Raw genomic sequence first — 12,695 nt, forward strand, 5'->3', positions numbered from 1 at the left:
TCATTTATGGGGTCTAGTAAGTGGAGTATCATGTCAAAAGTCTGACTAATGTTGTGTGATAGTGACTGTGGAGTGAATTATTGAATGACTGCATCACTGACAGAAAGGAGGTTGGAGAGCTTTTAAGCATTACAACATTAATTTATACAAATATTTTTTGATTCATAACCCCCCCCCTTTAGTTTTTAACTAAGATTGAGAACTTTGTATTAGGGTGAATGTACAGACAAAAGTTAAAAAAAAATAAACCTCTGCAAAGGTAATACTTCTGTCCCAACTGTGTGGATTTTGTTTGTCTTGGTGATCATTATCATATTGTTAACTTTTAATGATGTTATGAGAGGGAAGAGAAATATTTTATAGGGGTATATGTTCAGATGATAACTAAACAAATCTCTAAGGTGGGAATTTCCTTCCCTTTGGGGAAACGTCCTCTCATTTCTTGTTGATTCTTACAGAAAAGAAAGTAAAAAGCAAAGCAAGTAAAGAGAAATCTCCCTACAAGAACTAATGTAGGGGGGTTTATTACTGCCCTACCCAAAATGTAAAAAATCATCCTCATATAAACAATCCAGACAAAAAGGTAATAACACTAAGGCAATACATATATATAACCCCCAAAGTGCTTTGCCTTACACATAATGGCTTAAAATAAGTAAAATAGGCATCTCGTATATTATAAAAGTGTCATAGAGAAGGGCAGTGGGATGGCTCGGAGGTTAGCACTCTGGCCTTTGCAGTGCAGGTTTTAATCTACTTCCAGACACTATCTGCATGCAGTTTACAGGTTCTCTCCATGTTTGCATGGGTTTTATCCAGGTTGTCACAGATCCCTGCAGGTACAGGTAATCTGTGCCTCCTTTTTGCTCACCCTCCTTGTAGTCCCCTGCTGCCAGCACCATCTCTGCCTCTGGATCCAACACTCAGCATACTTCCTGTTCCAACTCAAGCTCCCTTGCCTCAGGAGAACCAGAGTATTCTGCAGACGCACTCCCTCTGCTGGCAAACATCTGAATAATCACCAGAGACCCTTTACCAGCACTCCCTCTGCTGGTAAACATCTGAAGAACACCGGAAGATTTCTCTAGCAACAGCACTCCCTCTGCTGGTGGTTTTGATGTCTGCGACTCACCTGACCCACGCCCATCACCTGACATTCCCTTCTTAAGGAAGTGACCTGGCAACAGGGAGTTGCCTGAACAAGGAGTTCTTTTGGTTCTGCTTACAGGTTCCTGTTGTTTGTTTCTACTGTTACAGATTCTGACCCTACTGACCCTGGCTTGTTTTTTGACTACTCCTGTTCACTGCCTGCCCTGACCTTTTGGCTCATCTGACTACTCTCCTTGATTTCCCTTTTGCATTACGTTTGGTTCCTGCTTGTTAGCTCTCTACCACTTATAATAATGCGATTACTGTTGCGTGGATTTGTATAGGCTATTCTTTTACACGCAAGACAGTGTGGTTAGAGGTTGTGCGCTGCTCTACATAGTGAATAAGCAAACCTTATTTTACTACCTACACACGTATTTCCTTTCTTTCAGATCATGTATGGCTCTGCTGCTTCTCGTGCTGAAACAACCCTGATTCATTTTGTTATATCTGTGGCAGTTTCACCATTCTCAGTGAAAGGGTGAACATCAGCACATTTGTGGAGCAAGCCTATTTGGCATATTTCCAAGTAAACTTGGTGATCAAGATAAGTCTTGGGCCCCTCATAATGTGTGCAAACAGTGTGTTGAGGGTTTACGGATGTGGACAAAGGGGACATGTGATAAGATGTCATTTGGTATAGCTATGGTTTGACGAGAGCCAGGAGATCATTTCAGTGAATGTTACTTTTGTATAGTGAAAAGCTAAATAAATGTAAAATAGTGTATCCTAGTCTACTATTGGCTCCACACCCAGTGGCTCATTCAGATGAAATCCCATTGCTGGTTTTCGTTACACTACCCTCTCTTGAAGAACATGATTATGGTGATGAACTAGGTGACAACAATGCCATCTTTCTAACTTCCTGGAAAACCTTGGTGCAGTCAGTGATGAGCAAGGTGAATGATTCCACCGAGGTTTGAAGGGCATGGAAGGTATCAGGGTAGATGGGATGTACATGTGATGGCTGTACATCCCATACAGGTGATGACAATCTCTAAGACAGGAGGCATATGGTTTGTATTAGAATGTACCAGTCTCACAGTCCTGAGAAAGCATACTCTGCAAAATGTGTCAAAATATTGATGAGACTGAAATGTACACTATTCATGTCAAATATTTATTGTGATCATCACTTTTTTAAATAATTTAAATACATTATGTTTTTATAATTTCTAAAAACAGTATAATACATTTATATCAACTAAAGGTGCAGTTAAAGTCCACAAACATTTATATGTATGTAAACTATCAAGCTCCATAAAGATTGCCTTAGAGCAAGGGTGCCCAACCTATGGACCTCGCGCCACATCCAGTGGAGTTGCCAGGTCCGGCCCTCTCCTCATTCCCTCTATGCTCGTTGTCTTGCAGGGGATGGGGCGCACACATCTCCTATGTATCTCTATGAGATCGTGCTACCAGGAGAGGGAGCTTCCTGAGCATGCTCAGTGTTATCTCCCTGAGAGTGGGCGTGTACTATAGACCTGGCAATCAGCTATGGCTGCTCCTCATCCACCTCATACTGTGAGATAATCCCAGCATCAGCAGCAGGAAAGCTGTGTCCATGCTGCTGTCATTATTCCCATATATAAACCTTCCTGTCTCCCACATCAATTGTCATAGAAATGTGATGATGTGAAATGTGTCAGGGTACACAGGAGACCCTGAGAACTGCTACTGAATTAAATTTCAGGACCCTAATATTAGGTTGGCAGATACAGGGTCACAAGCATAAAATCCTAAAACCATCAGGAATATTTTCACATTAAGGGGGCTATTTCAAGACCAGGGTGATTTCAATACTAAGACATAACTGGCCCCTTACCTTCTGTGACCCTCAATTTCTCTGGAACAGAGGGATATTAGCAACTGTAAATGTAAGGGCCAGTAGAAAATGCCTCCCCCCCAAATAAAATGGTATACACATCATATAATGTTACCCTGTCACACATAGCTATCACCTTACTCTCTATGAACCCCAATTTCTCTAATAAAAGGGAAATGTAACTGCAAGTGCAGGACTTTTTGGCTAACTCCCCTTGAAATTGCATCACTACGGCATCATCACAAGATTCAAAATCTATACCTATCTTGCCATTCTTCCCTGTCACACATATCTGGTAACTTACCTTCTGCGAACCCTAATTTCTAGGGAATAGGGAGAAGTTGAGACCTGAAGATGTAGTAGTAAGAACTTGTACCCCTTGGCTATCTGTCACATGAATTGCATTTCTCTGGAAGTATCCTTTGCAGAGGCTACAAAGAAGGTCACATTGTATTCTGCTCTTTGGTACAGGTATGGTGAGCAGGGAGCAATATATGACTGGCCAGTACTGCATGATACCTTTAGTTTTGTGTCTTTTATTAAAAAAAAATTGCATTATTGAAACGAGAGTGCAGAAATTCTTGATTTGTTAGATAAAAAAGTGAACCCTAGTTTGGTACAATCAATTTCTGAATAAGATTATCTGCCCTTCTGATCATTGGTGATAGGGCAAACTACAGGAGATCAGCTTTGCTTGATAGTTTGTACAAACCATATCACTTATATACTTATGACAGATATTTACCAACAATACCAAATATCAAAATATTTGTTGCATAGGATCAGTCTATGATTGAATTCCCTTCTAGATTCCTTTGGCAATCCAAATATTTTATCAGATCAGAAGTGAAAACATGCAAAAATCACTTAACAATGTAATAAAGAGAATGAAGATGTCAAAAACTCTGCCAATGAATTATAATCCCAACAAAAAGAACTAAAAATACATAAACATATGTTTTTCTTTTCTAATGTGTCAGTGTGATGATTCTTTGTTTGACGTGTTGGTTTGTGATAAAGGTAAGAATAGAGGCTTGTAATATAGGTCTGCACCGAGAGTGCTGCGGAGAGCAGGTGCAAAGCTCCCTACAGATCTCCGAAATGAGTCTCTCTGCTAGCCAGCTGTTCCTAGCATTTGAGTCTGAAGCAGGTCAATAGACAGCCTGGAGGTTTCAGCATCTGCTGCCCAATACGTGATTTTAGGATGCCTCCACATATAACAAGGCAGCCAGGGAACTCACCCCACAAGTTTTCTACTACTTTTCTGTCAGAGACAACTGATAACAGATTCCTTCAACATTTATATTTTAATTTAATCATATAGATAAGAACTCGGACAAGGAAAGCATGAATGGTGACTTTAAAAGTGAGACATGTGAGACATGTGAACACATTACTATTTTATGGTAAATATGCCCATATGCTTTTAATTTAAACAGAAGCATGTGCATGGCAAAAAATCTGCATACAAAGATGATGAGAATTTTTTCATTTTTAAAGAAGGAAATAAGAATCTTGGGGTATGTGTGTCCAACTTTATTTTTGGTTTTGGCCTGGGACATCACTAGGGAGTTGAAAGAGGGTGCAGACAACATCTGATATCTCATCTGATGACAATACACTAAGATGTCTGTACGGTCTATTTAAAACAATAAAGTTTCAGCTGCTATATACACTGATTTTTTGAATTGTTTCAATGTCTACAATCTGCAATATTTTGAGAACTTATATCAACATTTTTCTAGAAATAATTAGAATAAATAATACCTGAATTTAGTCTGTTGGTGCTGTCCTCCACTGTCCTCCAAAAGTAAATGTGAACATCCTAAACATACAAACAAGAAAAGCAACCTGACAGGAGTTTTAACTCTCTGTTTAAAAAAAAAAGGACTAAGAAAAATATTTTGACTACAGGTTTACATGTACACTACTACTTTTTTACAATACTACTCACTCTATTGAAGTAAGCCAGTTTTAAGTATTCATAATTCAGACTGAAAATATGATTAAAGTATGTAATAACACAGAATACCTTAAAAAAATCAGTGGTATATTCAGAGATTCCGGCTAGTTGTTATGCAAATACTTTTTTACTATAATAAATTAACCTTGCCCCATACCTTCCATCTTTTAAACCCTCCCCATTTGCCCTTTAATTGTGATAGGAAGCTTTGCCAACCAGCAGGGAATTTTAACGGTAGAATAGTATGGCCTGGTTTGACCTTAAAAATATTTGGAATTTGTAAAACATTTTCAAATTGTATTCTATACTGACTTTCTCATCTTGATGCCCTAATCTAAAGTATAACCAGAATGATTATATTAAGCATTACAGCAGTAAATCCTACAGGTTTATGGCAGTAGAAGCCAACCTTATAAACACATGCATTTTGCCTAACAGCAATTGAAGTATTTTTTAGCTGTGTTTATCAGATAAATGTGATTTATATGTTACAAATATTTTATATTTGTCTGAATATTTTGAATTTGCTTGTGTTTTTAGAAAGACAGGATGACTTTGGGGCCTATAGGGTTTGGCTCTGTGATTGAGGTGATGAACAATGATGAGGTTTGGTTATCCAATTTTTTTGGTACACTGACCCCCTAAAGTGCTTCCATGGCTTTTTTTTGAACCACTATTATGTTTGAATTCAATTTCCCAAAATACAGTGCAATATTGCTCACACAGTTTTCGGGAACAGCATGGATCACAGTTGACATATTACTAGCAACGTAATGATACATATCCTTCAATTGATTCACACGATGCTATATCATTTCTTCCTCCCGCTCTAAAAAACCTACAATTAATAATAAGCTGATATACTCAGCACTCCATTATAATTCCGCACCTAATGATCATTTTCCCAAAACATACACAAAGTGACATTTAAGGAGGCCAGGTGAAATATCGGTCTCTCTTTGAGCACAAAGTATAATTTGAGAAAGTTCATCACAAATGCTGATCCCAAGCCTAATAAAAAAATAGGTGTTTGCAAAATGAATCCCATTTAAATAAAATCCATCATTCACTGGGAAGCCGCTCAGCCTTTTTTCCAACGATTAATTCCAAACAGTGATATTGATCAGCTCACATATTTCCAGTCTCGGCTGACAATTATTAACCATAATATGAAATTTATAATGTGGGGAGCTGGAATCCTACGAGATTAAAATGCTTCTGACTTTCAGTCTTAGCAAATAATACAAAGCATTGATCGTCAGTGAGCGATATGTTTCAAAGCTCCTGACAGTATGTGTGTGTGCGGTTATTAAAAGGATTTCCTGCCTGACAAAGACAAAGCTCCACATTTCACATGTAGGAAGATCAGAATTACACTTGTAATTTCTAGCTTGAGAGAGTAAGCATTATCCATACGTCACTGAAACATTGTGATGGCCGATAAGTGCTCATCCACAGCTTTTTCTGTCTTTTTGTTCACAGCTGTTTTACATGCAAAATGGTAATGTTGTCTGCCACTTTTCTGCTAAAGAATATTAATGCTCTAAATAATTACCTGTTTTCTCCTGTCTTAAAACATATTAAAAGGAAAATAATGTTTTTATGTACGTATACATTTTGTAATTTTATTCCTTGCTTTTCACTTATGTTCACAAATCTGATGAAGGCTATCTAGGCATTTCAGGGCATACCAATAAATCAGAATAGCATCAAACATGTTGCATGTGTTAATTAAAAGGTTTATTATATGATATACATTCAAAATGACTGTGTTTAATTCCAATTGTGTATTACCTAGGTGACCTAGGCCTAACTTACGGAAGTCCAGAAATTACCTTATTTTTTATTAAAGGAATGCTAATCATCCCCTAAAGAAACAGAGGGCCTCTAAATCTACAAATCTTTAAATATATCACACTAATCCAAATATACCAGAGGTAAAAACTTGAAAAATGTCATTCAATAAAATGTTTCAATAATGCAAAATGTGTACTAACTGAAAATATTATGTAGTTTAGTTTCCCCTGTGAATATCAATCTATATTATGTTTTCAATGAAAAATGGCTAAACATTTTCTAGGGCAATTTAATAAAGAATGCAATACCAAATTCACAGGAAATGGTATAGAAACATGCATAGAACCTGGGATACTTTTGCAGCTATTTCAAGCTTGTGAGAAAATAAAGGTAGACAACATTAAAACAATAGATTGAGCAGCCCATGTGGCTGCTATGGGGACTGACATAGGAGGAGGGGGCCGTATTAGAAGGTTCATATAAAGCATTCACAGACTTTGGAACTCTGTTGTTTTACCCTAAATTTGGCAATACAATTAAAAAATTTTCTAACAATGTAGAAGTCTACGAAATATATATATATATATATATATATATATATATATATATACACACACACACATATATATATATATATTAGCATTCTTTATTTAAAGAAGGAGAGATACCATTGATAACCTATAGAGAAAACATATTCCAAAGGAGCATACTTGTCGATAAGGAAATACTAGTGGGATGGCTACCTTGTCTTTACAAAACAGATTTAATACATTCAGTAATTAATGAGAGATGAAACCCTTTAATAAACATATTAGGAGACATGGTTGCAAATGAAAAATGTTCAAAGGGTAACCAGACCCCTCAGTTCTATACATATAATCTGAATTTATTAAAAATATGGGGGTCTCAGAATATGCATGGATACTGCTACTGCCAAAAACTTATATGGTGGAAAGACAGATAAATAACAATGATGAAAAAATAAGAAGAAAAGTTCTGTGTAAATTCCCCACATCACAGACATAGACATGGGTAAAAGGGTAATATGAATATAACTTAAAGAGACAAGTAACTTGGCTGTTGGAACATGAATAGTGTTGATGTTCGAATTCGGGTTGTCCCTATATTCGGGTATACCTGAACCGAATTTTGCTGCATTGCTCTGCTCCCTGAGTTGCTGAGGAAAGGGAAATCCTGATCAGGCTTTCCCTTTCCTCAGGGAGCAGAGCAATCAGCGGAGCTTTATGCTGACAGCTCTGCTCCCCTGATCCTGGAGGCAATATGAGGGCAATAGAGGTTGAATGGAAATACTATGTTCATTCATACCTCTACTGCTCTGTGATTGGTCTATTTCTCAGCCAATCACAGAGCAGTAGAGGTATGAATAGACATAGTATTTCCATTCATTGCCCTCCTATTGCCTGCGGTTACAGCTAATTGAAATAGTGTTATGTATCTTTTTATGTATCCTTTTATAATGTATCTTTTTACATCTGTTTGGAGGCTGTAGAAGCTCTACACAGTGCTGAAACAAACCCGAATTTTTCTCCCATTGACTTTAATGGAATTCGAATTCGACCACCCGAATTTTTTTGCTATATTCGACCGAATAGCTGTCGAATCGAATAGTGATCTATTCGACCAACACTAAACATGAAGGAGAGTACATAGAACTAAAGATAATGGGGAATTAAAGATAATGGGAAAAGCACAACAGAAAACAACCATCTTGTATATCCCAATATATGATGTAATATATAAACTGCAAAACCCATCAAAATGCAGTACCTACAACTCAAGTATATCCGGGCTGTCCCAAGTAGTAACTAACCATAAATGGACTGCCCAATAGAGGGGCAACTGATCCCTAACCATCCTTTACACTTGAGCACCTTTATTGCAGGAGGTAATACATTGGGGTAAGAGTAACTGTGAGAAGGGCAAAACCTGGAACTGGTGCAGATCAGTCCAGTTAGCATACAGAAGATAGTTCTACAGAGTCAACTGAACATGTTCCTTATATTAGAAATAAGCAATTCCACAATAGTATCTACTTCTAAGGGTAGTCATGCTACTCTTAGTCATGCTACAAGTACAGAAATATACTATGACCAGGCACAGAGCTATGTAAATGTGTATCACTATGGTCGTTTTATTGATTTTTATTTATTGGTTAAAAAAAAATTGTTTAGTTACAGACTAGAAGTTTAGTAAGATTTCAATGTTTAGCTCCCTTCATTGATATTTTGAGATCACCTGTAGCAATAGGGTGTTAGAATAGTCTAAATATGAGACAGCAGGCTTCCTTCCAGTTAATATTCAGTGGAGGCTCCAGCCTGTATCATTATTAAACTATTTCAGCACAAAGAAAAAACAACCAAATGGTGGTTCAACTGAGCAGTTAGCTGGCTAACTCAAATCCCTTACTAAATAGCGCAAGACAGTAATACAGGCAATTATCATATAATACAGCTAAACTTACATATCATGAGAGGTTTGTCACTTGGCGCTCACATGTGCTTTTCCTTCACAGGTTTGGTGGACCAGGGAAACCCTCCCAGTCTTTTCTCTGGTCAGGCTCTAGGACCCTAACATTCTAAATGTCTTGCCATAAACCAAACAGAAAAGTCATAAAATACAAACATTTTGTAACTGAAGTCCAAGATTTAAAGCTGAGTAACAATTATTTGTGCAAATTGTTGTTTTATGTTAAAAAAAAGTCGATCAATTGTTTAGGATTGTTGGCTTATGCATGTTTATAGGTTGATTGTCCACTGTTTTCCTCAGTTCTTGCTTTCCTTTTTCCTTTACCATGTAGACAGTTTCACATGTTTAATTTAGTAATGACATATTATAAATTCTCTAAGGGCATACAACTCTTCTTTTTAGGAGGAAGCATAGGTGGTCCTGCAGGGGTTGAAAGTGCTGAGATGAGAAACAGCCAACATTGTCCAGCAGAAAGGAAAACACCTAAAAATACAAAGAGGGCAGCTGGGTCTCCATAAGATCATAAAACGTAAGTGGCCTCTGATTTATTATTAATAAATGAAAAGGAAAGCCCCAACAATTGATGTTTGTCTTCCTTATTCATCCAACATTGGAAAACAGGGGAATTTGGGCTCCACTGAGATCCAATATGTCCTTTTGTTAAACAACCCTTAACAGCTTTTTTTCTCCTTTAAACAGTTGTTGCATTACCATTTTTAAATTCACCTTAAAAAGCTTAGTGCTGAAGGTATCTTGTAAAGATGCAAAAAAATATTACACACAACCTGTAAGGCCCATGTCAGTACCAATGTTCCCCAGACACCAGTCCCCCAATATATAGCCACAGTCTTTGCCTATAGCAGCCCCTGCTCAGCCTCCGGAGACTGGTTGCATCTCCCAGAACTCGGTTGCCCCCAGGACTGGGTGCACAAGGGATGGTGTCTGGAGATAGGCCAGCAGTTGACCCGGAGCCCACAGTACAGAGTACAAAATGTCAGGAAATCCAAAAACAAGCTGAGGTCATAAACACAGGAGATCAAGCCACCAAGCGAAGTACAAAGGGAAAGGCAAAAACAGAGTCAGGGTCACAAGCAGAGGTTGGTCCAGGCAGAGTTCAACAGATAATCAGGAACAGGTCAGTAAGAGAAAAACTGAAAAATCACTCAGGTTATCACACAGGTAAGCCCAACAGACGCTATACCAGGCACATCTGACAGGGAGCAGAAAGGCTATAAAGCCACAGCAGCCAATTACAGCATGGTATTGACTAGGAACCACTAAGCTAATCAACTACACACAGCTCCAATTCCCCTCAAGCTGTGCGGCCTAGTGCAGAGGATGCTGAGGGAAAACCCTAGCTACAGGGATGCTGCAACCCTCAGGGCACTGATCCTGAAACCCCAGTGCTACCGCGAGTGCAGCCGCCGGAAGGAATAGGCTGCAAGCGCCCTCCTGTGGTGGGGCATCGCCTGGGATCATAAGCCCAGACAGTACCTCCTAACACAACCCCATGGACAGTGTAGCCTTATGAGTGATTTATGAGTGATATATAGGCAAATAGAGTTTTTAATAATCATGTTACCGAAAAATGGTTTTAGTTGATGAAAATATAAAATGTATATCACAAACTAGAAAAAAACTGAACTGATAAACCCAGGAGTAAACAATTAGTGGAAACAATTGTGCAGTACCACATTACTATTTAAATTTAGCAAAGTCCACGTTATTAGACCCAAATTGTCTCAATACAAACACCCAGGCCAGAATTAGAACAGAGTTAAATCATAATATAAAAGAGCACAACTGTGTTACCAGCATTAGGACTATTCTTCTACACCTTGGGTAACCTTTGTGGTGATAATATAATGCCTTGGATATCAAGATCATTTGTTTCAACCTATTTCCTTTAGTTGATTTTGAAAGCTAAACAATTATAAGACAATGTCATGTCTAGAATCCTTAACATATTGAGATCTGAACTGTCCTGGATACCTCTATGCATAAATATGTTTAATACAGTGGATTGGCAACTATGAATTCATAGTTTTTTTTCAGTCACACTTTTCCTGGTTATATATGTAGAAATAAAGGCACTGTATTGATAGTAGTATTGACACATTTTGTAATGTACATAAAAGTTTTAGAATTCCTGTTGAATGTGACCTTTTGGGGAGATTCCCCCTCATTTTTTTAAAGACTAAAGAACATTTAGGGTACATCTCTCCAAATTTCAATCTTGGAATGTTGTCACATAAATAGATGTCCTAGAAAATTGTCTTCAGCTTTTGTTCTGGTAATAAATCAAGAGTGTTGGATTTCCTTCATTCTCTGCTTCTCTGACAATGGATACCAGAACAAGAGGAGGGGTAAACCTCTATACTCTGGACATAGGCAGTAATAAGACAAATTTTTTAAGGGTCTAACCCTTCTCTGGTCTATATACAAAAATGAGAATAAAGGAAATCCAACATTTTAATTTGTCACCTTTGAAAAGTTTACTTCTTCAATAATATTAAAGTAGGATAGGGTGCAAAAAGGATCAGTGCAACCAGCACAGGATGCACACAAATATACACAGAAAATATTCAGGTGTTATGACCACTTTACTTTTCCTCATATTTGGACAGCCGAAGTTAATGGGTGCAACTAAGCTGTTTAGCAATAAGTCCTTGTGACATCACTGCTGATGGGTTTCAAACTAGTCAACTTTTTGGTCTAACAACAGATATTTTTTTCTTCTGCGTATTAGGTTTATTGAACTGTTAACAAAGAACAGTCCTATATGATTTTCAGAGGAACTTTATAAGACCCTTAGGCAATAGAAACCAGCTTTTGGGTCCTGGCTTATCCTTTCCTTATTTCAGGACCACACATTACAACAATATCCAAAAAAAAACAGAGAACAGAGGTAGGACAAGGCTGCTTGGAGCATGTGACCACATATGCTAGTGAATTTTGCATGTTTAAAGATTTTTGAGGAAATTGACAGCAATGTACAAGCTTTTGAGTGGTCCAGTAATATAAAGTAAGTGGCAAGTTAATGTTTACTTTTTTCTCCAGAATGTTTGAAAGAGGTTTTTAAAGAGTTACATTAGAATGACATACACTGGACTGGATTTGATGAAAATCTGTTCAGATCTCTAGACTCCAGCTGGTATGCACCCAGCGCTGTTGCTGCACTGTCTGCTAATGCAGGTGGTGTTCAGTATGACCTGTCATAAGAAGCAGCCCTTGTGCATCTCAACCTCCAATGTGCTGCATTCCCTACGAGCATCCACCTTCTGGAATTAAAAGCTGGGGGAGACTCTGCAAGATGTTACGGTTAGCCTGGGGCATAGAGTCAGAGAGAACATGGGGGGGAGTGAATCTTAAAGTTACTTATACTGAGCCTGTTAAATCTCCCATTGCCAAGTTGACAAGCTGTTGTGAACAATATTTATACTATGTATGTCTTTATAGCGCTTACAATATATC

This window comes from Pyxicephalus adspersus, chromosome Z (genome assembly GCF_032062135.1).
Source record: "Pyxicephalus adspersus chromosome Z, UCB_Pads_2.0, whole genome shotgun sequence".
Classification (NCBI taxonomy): Eukaryota; Metazoa; Chordata; class Amphibia; order Anura; family Pyxicephalidae; genus Pyxicephalus; species Pyxicephalus adspersus.